The sequence below is a fragment of the Thalassophryne amazonica genome, chromosome 10 (genome assembly GCF_902500255.1).
Source record: "Thalassophryne amazonica chromosome 10, fThaAma1.1, whole genome shotgun sequence".
Lineage (NCBI taxonomy): Eukaryota > Metazoa > Chordata > Actinopteri > Batrachoidiformes > Batrachoididae > Thalassophryne > Thalassophryne amazonica.
Window position 1 is genome coordinate 60,459,330 of NC_047112.1, and position 12,092 is coordinate 60,471,421.

Sequence of the window (12,092 nt, forward strand, 5' to 3'; positions counted from 1 at the left end):
GATATAAGGCTACAATATAGAGTACCCCTCTTGACGGGAATGGTTATTTTCAAAGGCACACCTTTAATATAGTACCATATAAATAGTATTAGCCTTGTCAGACCTTACAGGAAACGGAAATGCTGCAGGGACCCCAAAATTTTGCACTTTGTTTGAGGGGATTGAGTGTCATTTGTGCATTAGAATTAATTGTTCAAAGTATTTTTGTTGAAGAGATGTAATCATTTTAGTGTAGAATTGACTAACTTTGGATTATAGACTACTGTAAAAACACAGGAAAAACTAATAATAATAACAATATGATAATAATAATAATAATAATAATTATTATTATTATTATTATTATCATCATCATCATCAACTACCTACACCAGTCAGTGATACTCCAGTATTTTGTGTAGATTTGGATATGGATGCAGAATTTGTACTTCTCTTCTTATCAGTATCAGTAAAAAGTGTATTAGTATAGTATGGGCCATCATCATCATTCTGCTAATGTGCACAATATATTGCACTGGTCACACACAATCGACATAACCACAGTTTGAGAGAGAAACAGCTGTGTGTGACGGTTTAGAAAGATAGGAGATGACAGAAGAAAGACAATCATGTACCTAAAGTGGGGTAAGAAGCTGATGTGGGTGCCCTTTTTCACAAACCTGAAGCAAGACTGAAAATACCACACTACACGTCTACAGGGAGGAAATATCTCACATGAAGTATTACTTTAAATTCACTTCTACCTTTGAGATCATAAGTACAAAATGTTGTTTGATGAACCTGAAATGATCAGTTTCCTTGCCATGTTGGGACTTGTGTGATCCCATGGAGTGAAAGCATTTCCATTTACATGTCATTATGTCCTATAAAATTATAAACATTAACATTACAACTGAAAACTGTTTTGATTCTACACCAGGCCCAGAACTATAAATTTAATACCAGTTATAAATGTTTTATCTGTGCTGATGTTTGTCTCCATCACTTTCTGTGGAGGTTTTCTCACTGTACTCCCTCACATGTTGTGTGGTACTGTGACGTCTTATTTGGCACTTCAAAACAAACACTTTTATGACTATGAAAGTTTGATATACAATGACGCGCGACTGGAGTGTTATTATCTGCAACAAGTTGCATAACACAAACATGCACACAACACACACTGATACTACTATATATATATAATATATATATATATATATCTATATATATATATATATATATATATATATATATCTATATATATATATATATATATATAGATAATATATATATATACTATATATAACTCAACAAAAATCTAAACGCAACACTTTTGGTTTTTGCTCCCATTTGTATAGATGAACTCAAAGATCTAAAACTTTTTCCACATACACAATATCACCATTTCCCTCAATATTGTTCAGAAACCAGTCTAAATCTGTTGATAGTGAGCACTTCTCCTTTGCTGAGATAATCCATCCCACCTCACAGGTGTGCCATATCAAGATGCTGATTGACCACCATGATTAGTGCACAGGTGTGCCTTAGACTTCCACAATAAAAGGCCACTCTGAAAGGTGCAGTTTTGTTTTATTGGGGGGGGATACCCGTCAGTATCTGGTGTGACCACCATTTGCCTCATGCAGTCAACACATCTCCTTCGCATAGAGTTGATCAGGTTGTCAATTGTGGCCTGTGGAATGTTGGTCCCACTCCTCTTCAATGGCTGTGCGAAGTTGCTGGATATTGGGCAGGAACTGGTACACGCTGTCGTATACGCTGGTCCAGAGCATCCCAAACATGCTCAATGGGTGACATGTCCGGTGAGTATGCCGGCCATGCAAGAACTGGGACATTTTCAGCTTCCAAGAATTGTGTACAGATCCTTGCAACATGGGGCCGTGCATTATCCTGCTGGGCCTCAGGATCTCGTCACGGTATCTCTGTGCATTCAAAATGCCATCAATAAAATGCACCTGTGTTCTTCGTCCATAACAGATGCCTGCCCATACCATAACCCCACCGCCACCATGGGCCACTCGATCCACAACACTGACATCAGAAAACCGCTCACCCCACACAACGCCACACACGCTGTCTGCCATCTTGCCCTGGACAGTGTGAACCGGGTTCATCCGTGAAGAGAACACCTCTCCAACGTGCCAAACGCCAGCGAATGTGAGTATTTGCCCTCTCAAGTCAGTTACGACGACGAACTGGAGTCAGGTCGAGACCCCGATGAGGATGACGAGCATGCAGATGAGCTTCCCTGAGACGGTTTCTGACAGTTTGTGCAGAAATTCTTTGATTATGCAAACCGATTGTTTCAGCAGCTGTCCGAGTGGCTGGTCTCAGAACATTTTTGGAGGTGACCATGCTGGATGTGGAGGTCCTGGGCTGGTGTTTTTACACGTGGTCTGCGGTTGTGAGGCTGGTTGGATGTACTGCCAAATTCTCTGAAACGCCTTTGGAGACGGCTTATGGTAGAGAAATGAACATTCAATACACGAGCAACAGCTCTGGTTGACATTCCTGCTGTCAGCATGCCAATTGCACGCACCCTCAAATCTTGCAATATCTGTGGCATTGTGCTGTGTGATAAAACTGCACCTTTCAGAGTGGCCTTTTATTGTGGACAGTCTAAGGCACACCTGTGCACTAATCATGGTGTCTAATCAGCATCTTGATATGGCACACCTGTGAGGTGGGATGGATTATCTCAGCAAAGGAGAAGTGCTCACTATCACAGATTTAGACTGGTTTGTGAACAATATTTGAGGGAAATGGTGATATTGTGTATGTGGAAAAAGTTTTAGATCTTTGAGTTCATCTCATACAAAATGGGAGCAAAACCAAAAGTGTTGCGTTTATATTTTTGTTGAGTGTATATATATATATATATATATATATATATATATATATATATATATATATATAATTTATTAGACACCCATGCATAACAGAAATTCACACTCATATACAAATAACCAAACTCGTAACAGAAAAGTCAAAAACAAAGTATGTAACAACATATGTAGCGGGATGAAGGTCCCGGGTCCTGATTCAAAAGACGTTCCCGCTAGCTTGGCTAACGGGGAATTCCCCTTTGGCTGACCTGGTAGAGGAATGGTCTTTAGTGCGAGCCGTCTGGAGTTCGATCCCACCGCCGTCTCAGCCACAAAGGTCCTGTGGTCACATATATATATATATATATATATATATATATATATATATATATATACACACATATATTCAAAACTTTATATATTGTGGCTTGTGTGGACTATGCTTTGATCCTATTTATTTAGATGCAGTTAGTCAATAGTTTACTACTGTCAGAAAATATGTCAATTTTTGCTTTATCAGTGAAGCAGCAATGTTCAGCCTGTTGTGCACAATTAGTTTATTCTACTGCTTACAATAAAGTTTTTTTTCTCCCTGATTAAAATATTTGTTGGTGTAAAACCCTTTGTACCTATGTCAGAAGAGTACTGTATGCACTTTCAGGTCTCTAAATAAAAGTTGATCCAAGTTTATTGAGTTTTGGAGTGTTTTTTGGCAGCCTGCTGAATCACCATTGTTTTGCAACATCAGCTATGACTTTATGGACCCGTGGCACAATTACAAGGTCTGTTAGAAAACTATCCGACCTTTTTACTTTTTGCAAAAACCATATGGATTTGAATCACGTGTGATTGCATCAGCCAAGCTTGAACCTTCGTGCGCATGCGTGAGTTTTTTCACACCTGTCGGTTGCGTCATTCGCCTGTGAGCAGGCTTTGAGTGAGCAGTGGTCCACCCCCCTTGTCGGATTTTTATTGCGAGTAAAATGTCTGAACAATTTGGAGCTTTGCTGCATCAAATTTTTCCAGAAACTGTGAGAGACAGCCAGGTGGACACCATTCGGAAAATTCAGATGGCTTTCAGGGACGATTTTATGGGGATTACACAGATTAAGGAGTGTTACAGCCAGTTTAAAGACCGCCCACAGCGGCTGAGGGCGCACCGCACTCCGAGCGGCAATCGACAGGCTGAAACGACCAGATCATTTCCAAAGTGAAGGCTGTGTTAATCCGGGACATCGTCTGACTACCACAGAAATGGCAGAAGACGTGGACATCAGCACTTTTTCGGCACATTCCACTGTTAGAGGAGTTTTTATCATGGAAAGAGGAGCGGAGGAATGCGCCACAGAGCCGCGAATGGCGCAGGACAAAAGCACCTCCGTGTTGGTCTCACAGAACGGCTTTCAGATGGCTTTCGGTGGCTTTTCAGTCGTGTGACCATCCGAGAAATTGTGGATGAGCTGGACATGCTAGAACATGTCCTGTGAGGCTTCATCACGGCGTTGCTTTGCGCCATGCGGCTCTGTCCCGACGTGCGAATTCCTCCGCACGTCTCTCTCAATGTGCCGAAAAAGTGCTGATGTCCATGTCTTCTGCAATTTCTCTGGTAGTCAGACGACGTCCAGATCAACGTTTGGCATTTAGTTTGGAAATAGATGGCACATTCCACTGTTACAGGAGTTTTTGTCATGGAAAGAGGAGCGGAGGAATTCGCGCGTCGGGACGGAGCCGCATGGCGCAAAGCAATGCCGTGATGAAGCGTCACAGGACATGTTCTGGCATGTCCAAAATAATCTGGTCGTTTCAGCCTGTCGATCACCACTCAGAGCGCCCTCAGCCGCTGTGGGCGGTCTTTAAACCGGCTGTAACACTCCTTAATCTGTGTGATTCCATAAAATCGTCCCTGAAAGCCATCTGAATTTTGCAATAAAAATCCGACAAGGGGGGTGGACCACTGCTCACACAAAGCCTGCTCACAGGCGAATGACGCAACCGACAGGCGTGAAAAAACTCACGCATGCGCACGAAGGTTCAAGCTTGGCTGATGCAATCACACGTGATTCAATCCATATGGTTTTTGCAAAAATGAAAAGGTCGGATAGTTTTCTAACAGACCTCGTATCTGAGCGTGATCCGGCATGCTGATGCATCGGCAAGTGCCAAAGGCCAACATGATGCCCACGTATCATCTGGCTGCAGCACGGTAGATACAGTAGATGGCTGTTTTCAGGAGGTGGGGGTTTAATCTGGGGTCTACCTATGTGGTTGCTGAGGTGAAAGGAGAAGCTCAGCAGTAAACCCACTGCTGAGTGACTGTATGCAAGGAAAATCTGCACTGGGGTCAATCAATTGCTGAGAGTTTGAACTGCAGAAGATGTCATTTGACCAGTACAGCTGATTTTGTAAACCTACTAAATCATAATTATCTGATGTGCATGGTTAATTGTGCACTGTGCACGAGATTACTATCTGCGCTGCAGTGGGTCCACATGAAACACCATGTTTCTATTGGTACAAAAATATTTTCAACACCTTTGAAAGCACTAGTCAACTCACAGCACCTTACCAACCTTGTTTTCTTACAAGTATGTAAGAAAATGACAGTGGACTGGACATGCATGGTTACGAGACCAAAGACCATAAAAGATTAATGCAAAATCAAGAAATATAAGACACCATGTGTTAGATGTTAGCAAAATTACCAAAAACTCTCTGACACAGACAACAAATGAGACACAGACAGGGAATCAGGTTTCAGTTTCTAAGATCTTTTGTTATTTATAACAATTAGAATTTGTTCCATGTGTGCAGTGCACATAGCTTTAAGGTTTGGCTACAGGCTGTTTCTGAGTAATGCAAAAGTAACAAGTAATGAGTTACTTTTCACTGAAAGTAAAGTATTTTTGAAGTAGAGAGTGACATTACGTATGGCATTACTTTTCTGAGTGATGACCTCAACACTGTTCAGCATTGCTCCACGAAATGATTTCAAGCTGTTGGAAAAATAGTGAAGCTTCATTTCCAAAATTAATGTTGATAAAAAAGGTCAAAATTTCCAGATAAGTAAAATCAACTCTTCAAAGGCAAATAAATAAATAAAAACAGAATTGCATAGAACTGCCATCAAATCGTCCAATCATGACAGGATAGTCCAGATATTTTACGAGACTCCAAAATTTCTGTCAACAAAACAGGTAGTACAGAACAAAAGTCTTCAGTGTCAGTACATGGATCCATATAATGAAATATGTCCTCTGCATTTAACCATTTTATTACAGTTTGACACAGTCCAACCAGGAGGAGCCGTGTGCAGCCATAGTCCAGAGCACAGGGACCAACTCCACATGTGGAGATGTTGGAGTGCCCAGAGGCAAACTCAGACACCAGGAGAACTGTGGAAATTCTGAATCTGTAGGGGCCCGTAACAAAAGTACACGGGGGACCCTCCAACAAGGGTTCATCACCATGATGTTGTAGGTGTGGTCCTGAACTTATCGTCATCACTGTGAGGCCTTTACCGAGTTCTGTACTACTTTACCACCTGAATCATTTTAATCATCTTCTCCTATTTATTTAAAGTGAATGGAGACCAAAAACATTCCAAATCATCTTTTTATATGAAGTAAGAAATATTCAGGATCAAGGAAGTAATTCAATATGTGTTTGAAGATAAGTCGATGTTACATAATGCTGCTGTGAGAAGATGAACAAATATATTACAGTAGTGCAGCTCTTTAAGAAAATGAGTAAGTTTAACATGAAAGAGTAAAAAGTGACGATCCTGAATAAAGAATAAAGTGACATAGCAGGGTTTTTTCTTGGCTTTTTTTATTAGAAGCTGGGGCAGGCCAGGAAACGCCCTCCAATCTACACTACACATTGTTACTATGTTAACAAATGTCTTCAAATGTGGGTTTTAAGGAGGTCCCCTCCGTGATCGCCGTCCTTCAGGGGGGATCCTGCTGTACAAGATGACCTTCTTGGGTCATCAGGCAGTGGATAGATTATGTCACAGACGTCTGTCAGGATATCCACGTTCTCCAAGACGTATTCAGGCAGTCTGGTCTGAAAAAGATACAATTACAGTTAAAAGTCCATCAGGTAACTTTTCAGAAGAGTTCTCACAGACACTCATTAAGTCTGTTTTTAATGATGTGGTGTTTTGTCAAATCATTTATGATCAAAGCTCCTCTGACTGATGAAGATGATAAAAGCAGATGGAGTGTTTCAGAATGTCACTTACTTTGTATTTGTCCTGGAAAACCTTCGGCAGTGCCTTGGCCCACAGTCCGCGAGGGAACGTCTTTAGCAGTTCCTTCAGCTTCAGTGTCAGTTCTGGGCTGAGAGCTGCAGGGGGAGGAAGGAGGGCTGGAGGAGGAGGATTAGAAAGAATTCATCAGATGATTCTGTCTGTGATACTTTGCCATCACTTTCACTGTGTGTGACATGAGTTCCCTCTTCTTGTTCCCCACAGACGCTGATTTGCCCTCAATATCAGGATCATTGTCTGAACATTTATCCAAACTTGATCTGTGGATGACAGTCAGCTCCGGAAGTTGCCCCTAAAGGATTGTTTTGACAAACATCAAGGTCAATGGGGTGATAAGGTCAAAATTTGGTGCACCAAACACAGCACACATTTGGAGGTGGATTCTTGAATTGCCCAGGTCAGATTAATCGATGAAGTGAAGGGTATTGTTGTCAAATGTAAAAAAAAAAAAATTAAGTTTCTCAGTCTGATTTACATGAAAGTTGGGCCACATTTGGAGGTGGTTTTTGGAATTGAGCAAGTTCACATTTCGTGACCTCCGTCATTGGGTCCGAGCTCATGTCTTCCCGTCATTATTGGCTGACTCCTCCCAGGTCCTTTTGCTGAGTTCTACCAAACTTGGCATGTCAATGAAAGCTGACCCTGAAATAATACTTCTGACAAAGGTCAAGGTAAAGGAATTGATTTCCAAATCACAATTGGGTCTCCATGCAACCAAAGTTAGGGTCTGTGTCCAATTCTGCCACGTCATTGGACCTGTTTATTGTGGCTGTTGAACTGCCCCAGGGCTGTCCCTTGTCAATAATCCTGTTTGTGATTTTTCATGCACAGGATTTCAAAGCTCAGTCAGAGATTGGAGGGTGTCCAGTTTGGTGACCACAGAATCACATCTCTGCTTTTTGCAGATGATGTGTTTTTGTTGGTGTCAGACTGAGACCTCTGATGGGCATGTTTGAGGGCACTGGGCATGAAGCGACTAGGATGACAGTCAGCACCTCCAAATGGTCATGAGCTTTGGGTAGGGACTGAAAGAACAAGATCATGGATAAAAGGTGCTGATTTTATGTCTCTTTGTACAGTATTCCAGTCTTACACTCAGGGACAGGGTGAGACGTTTTAACAGTGAGAAAGTCTTGGAGTAGAGCCATGGATCTTTCAGACTGAAAGCAGCCCACAAAGCTGGTTCAGGAATCTACTGAATCTACTGAGGATCCCCCCTGGTCATCTCCCCCACAAAGGCTTCCAAGCATGTGGGAGGAGGACACAGGGAATACCCAGGACACGCTGAAGGGATTTTATCTCCCAGATGGCTTGGGAACACAGAGGGATTCTCCCAAAGGGGGTTAATCAGAACAGGGAAGTTTTGGTTGAGCTGCTGAGTCTGCTGACACATGACCCAGACCCAGACAACTGCCAAAACTGAATGAATGAATGAATGAATTTGTAGCAAGGTCAGCAAGAGGTCTTTCATTTGGGTGAAGTCATGGTCAATACAGTCAAACTTCAGACCGCCGTAGCTCTTATTGTCTTCTTGCCCACAATAAGTCCTCTAGTCATAAAAAAGACACAAGGAACCAATACAAGTGTGTAAGTCCAACTCGAAATCACATCATTCACTCACTGTGCTGAAGGCAGGCGTGAGGACCTGCGTTCTGACGGGACCATCCTGATGTCCCTCGTCATGATGACACCGACATTCTGTCCATTGGGGTTGGACAGCCTGCGAGGAGTCTGAGGTTTATCTGCAGAGAGAAAAAGAGAAACAGTCTTCAGCTAAAGTCCAGACTTTGTGAGACAGTGACGTGTGTCTGTCTCACTGCTACTAACTACAGATCTGCAGAAATCTGATCCATCAAACACAATAATAATTCAATTAAAGGTGGCAACATAACGAGACACTGACAAAATAAGTGTCCACGTGTCTCCTGGACTCAGCAGCTGCACACAAACAGGTTTAAAGTTGTATCAGGTAAATATGACTCAGGGATGATTCATGCAAAGCACCAAACCAAATGTTTTACAGACTTTTCGAAACTGTCTGAAAACCTTTGTCATGACTTTAATGTCCTTTTGTATTTATTCTAAGACAACGCTGTACAGGCAACATTCATACTGTCTAAAAATTAAGAACATGCATATGAAGAATGTTTTGTTTTTTCCTGAAAAGGGGTTAGATCCTCAGAGTGACTGAGTGCTGCTGAGTGAAAAATGACGTCGGGGCATTTTACGTCAGGTCACCCATGGCAACCAAAACAAACAATCAAACAAACCCTACACAAAATAAATAAATTAAAAAATAGCTATATTAATATTAATTATGGCTATATATATATATATATTATAATATATATATATAATATATATATATATGGCTATACTAATATAATGGCTATATTATAATTATTAATTTATATATATAAAAACATTTATTTTTAAACAATGACTCAGGATAGAATTGTCGATTTTACTGTAAACAAATGTTTACAAAGTGATTTAAGTATGAGTATAAGTAGCCTTGATTTATTTTTACTCCAGGTAACTTGTGATCATCAGACAACATCCCCCTTCAAGTGAAACACAAACTGCAACTGATAATTAAAACCATTAAAAACGTAGCTGCACCTGATTTTTAATTTTTATTTATTTTTAAAGGTATGACTCAGGTTGCCAGTGACTATGATCAGTAATAAAAGTCATTAAACCTGAAACTGTAGAAAGTCTTACTTTGCAGTAAACAGGTGAAGATGTCCAGTTATTAGTGTTGTCCAAGCGCATCCAACTGCTAACTAGTTGCGTGAACTACTAACTAGCTGCGTGAACTACTAACTAGTTGGTGAACCAATGCTGAGTGCGAATTGACATTGGAGAGAGCTGACGTCACGAGTCACCCATGGCAACTATACAAATCAAAAACTACCTACAAAACAGATTCCCCCCCCCCCCCCAACAATTACTCAGAATAAAAATGTGGAGTTTAACTGCAACAAACAAACAAACAAACAAACAAACAAACAAAAAAATTAAGTATCACAAAGCCATTTCACTCCATGTAGGTTTTAAAACGTGCTGTTATCAGACAAACATCCACTTCCAAGTGAAGGACAGACAACTACTGTAACTGATGAATAACTTTAATTATAACCTAACAAAATGAACCATTTTCTAACACACAAATGGAGGAAAATACAGCATCTTCTTTATTCAGTCAGTTTTGTTCAAATTCAGATCAGTTGAATCATCTTGTAAATGTCCAGAGTCTCAGTCTTTGCTCTGCAGCCTGCAGCGCCTCCTTATACGAGTATATTCTGCTGGGAATCGACATATCAAACATCACCAAATCAGGTTAAAAAATTAACATTTTATCCATTAATATTAATATTTTACTGAGCCTTACATTTTAGCTGCCCTGATTATCACTCACAAAGTCACGCTGCTGTCAAAATGAAAATGCATCGTCGGTGCTGCACTGTTGATGGCCTGTAAACAACCGGTTGAAAGATAAAATACGATAAAAAAAAGATAAAAATAAAAAGATAAAAAGATAAAATACGTATATCTTACATAAAATATAGATCTTGCAGTCGATTAGCAACAAGGCAAGTTTTAAAAGACAGTTAAAGTCAATTTTATTCAGTCAGCTAAGGGAAGTGGAACCTAACCCTTTAATTTGTTCTTTTTGTATCATTGATATATTCACTTGTGTCACTCTGTCTTTATATTGATTTTACAAAATTAACTCAGTCAATTCTGTAAATACTGATGATTTTTGTTTTACTCTAAACACTATTTTATCTGAGGGAAGGCTGTCCACATTGCCAGACTGGGAACTGCTCAACTCAGCATCCAACAGCTTGGTGAACACCTGCAGTGCCAGCCACATGGTCAGCTGGTGGTATCCGGTGACAGCGTTCACCTGCATCATCCTGTCAGCTGCCGTCTGGTAGAATGCCACCTGTGAGGCCTCGCAGTTGATCCTAGATATCCTGGACATCTTGATGATGCAAAAACTCAGATGCTTCTCTACAAAACGTTTATGACAATTTAAATCATGTAATATCATACAAAACCGTTGGACATGCTGGTGATTTTTTCCAGTTTTGGCAGCTTGATACAAACTGAAGGCAGGTTTCAGGTCCTTCATTATGCCTCTCATATTTTCTTTGTTTTATGTGGACTGAAATAAATGATGCATATTTCATCGTACTGACCGTGTGATATCTCAGGGGGCACTGGTTATGGCGACAAGCAACAGCAGCGTGTTGAGTGTAGTGTGTATGAGGACTATCTTTTGGGTGTGATCGCTCCTTCTGGTGCTAAACTGACTGTCCTGCAATAATCGACAGCTGATCACATCATCTGCGGTGCATATTTTGCAACACAATGGCCTGGTTGGGATATTTGCTCATTCTTACCTGTGTGGTGTACCTGTCCTGGGGCCTGTGCGCAGACAGCGGCAGCGTCCAGTACACCCGTGAATTTCTTCTCCGTCTCCAAAACTCGGGCGCTGGATGTATTAATCCATCAGTGGTTTTCCCGAATGAAATGCTTCGATCCAGGGTAGAAGTTAGAGATGCTTCTGAGCAGCATAAAACGCTTCTTCCAAAGAAAAGGGGAAGACGTGGTGGAGTTCGCCAGCGGCTAAAAAGAGAGGGGATGCGTCGAATTCCCCTTCCTACGATAATGCTAATTCCCAGTCCTTACGGAGTAAAATTGATGAGCTACGAGCCAATGTGCACTTCTTGGAGGAATAAAAAACTCTTGCCTCATCGCGCTCACGGAAACGTGGCTAAAGAACCAGGATGTAAATTCGGAGCTGGACTTAGCTGAGTTTGGACAGCCACTCAGACTCGATCGGGACTACCAAGTGACCTGTAAGTCACTCGGGGTGGAGTATGCCTGTACGTGAATCAAAATTGGTCCAAGACCGGAATTGTGAGGGAGTCTGTGTGCACGGAGGACATCGAACTCCTGTCAGTGTCTTTGCGCCCGTTCCA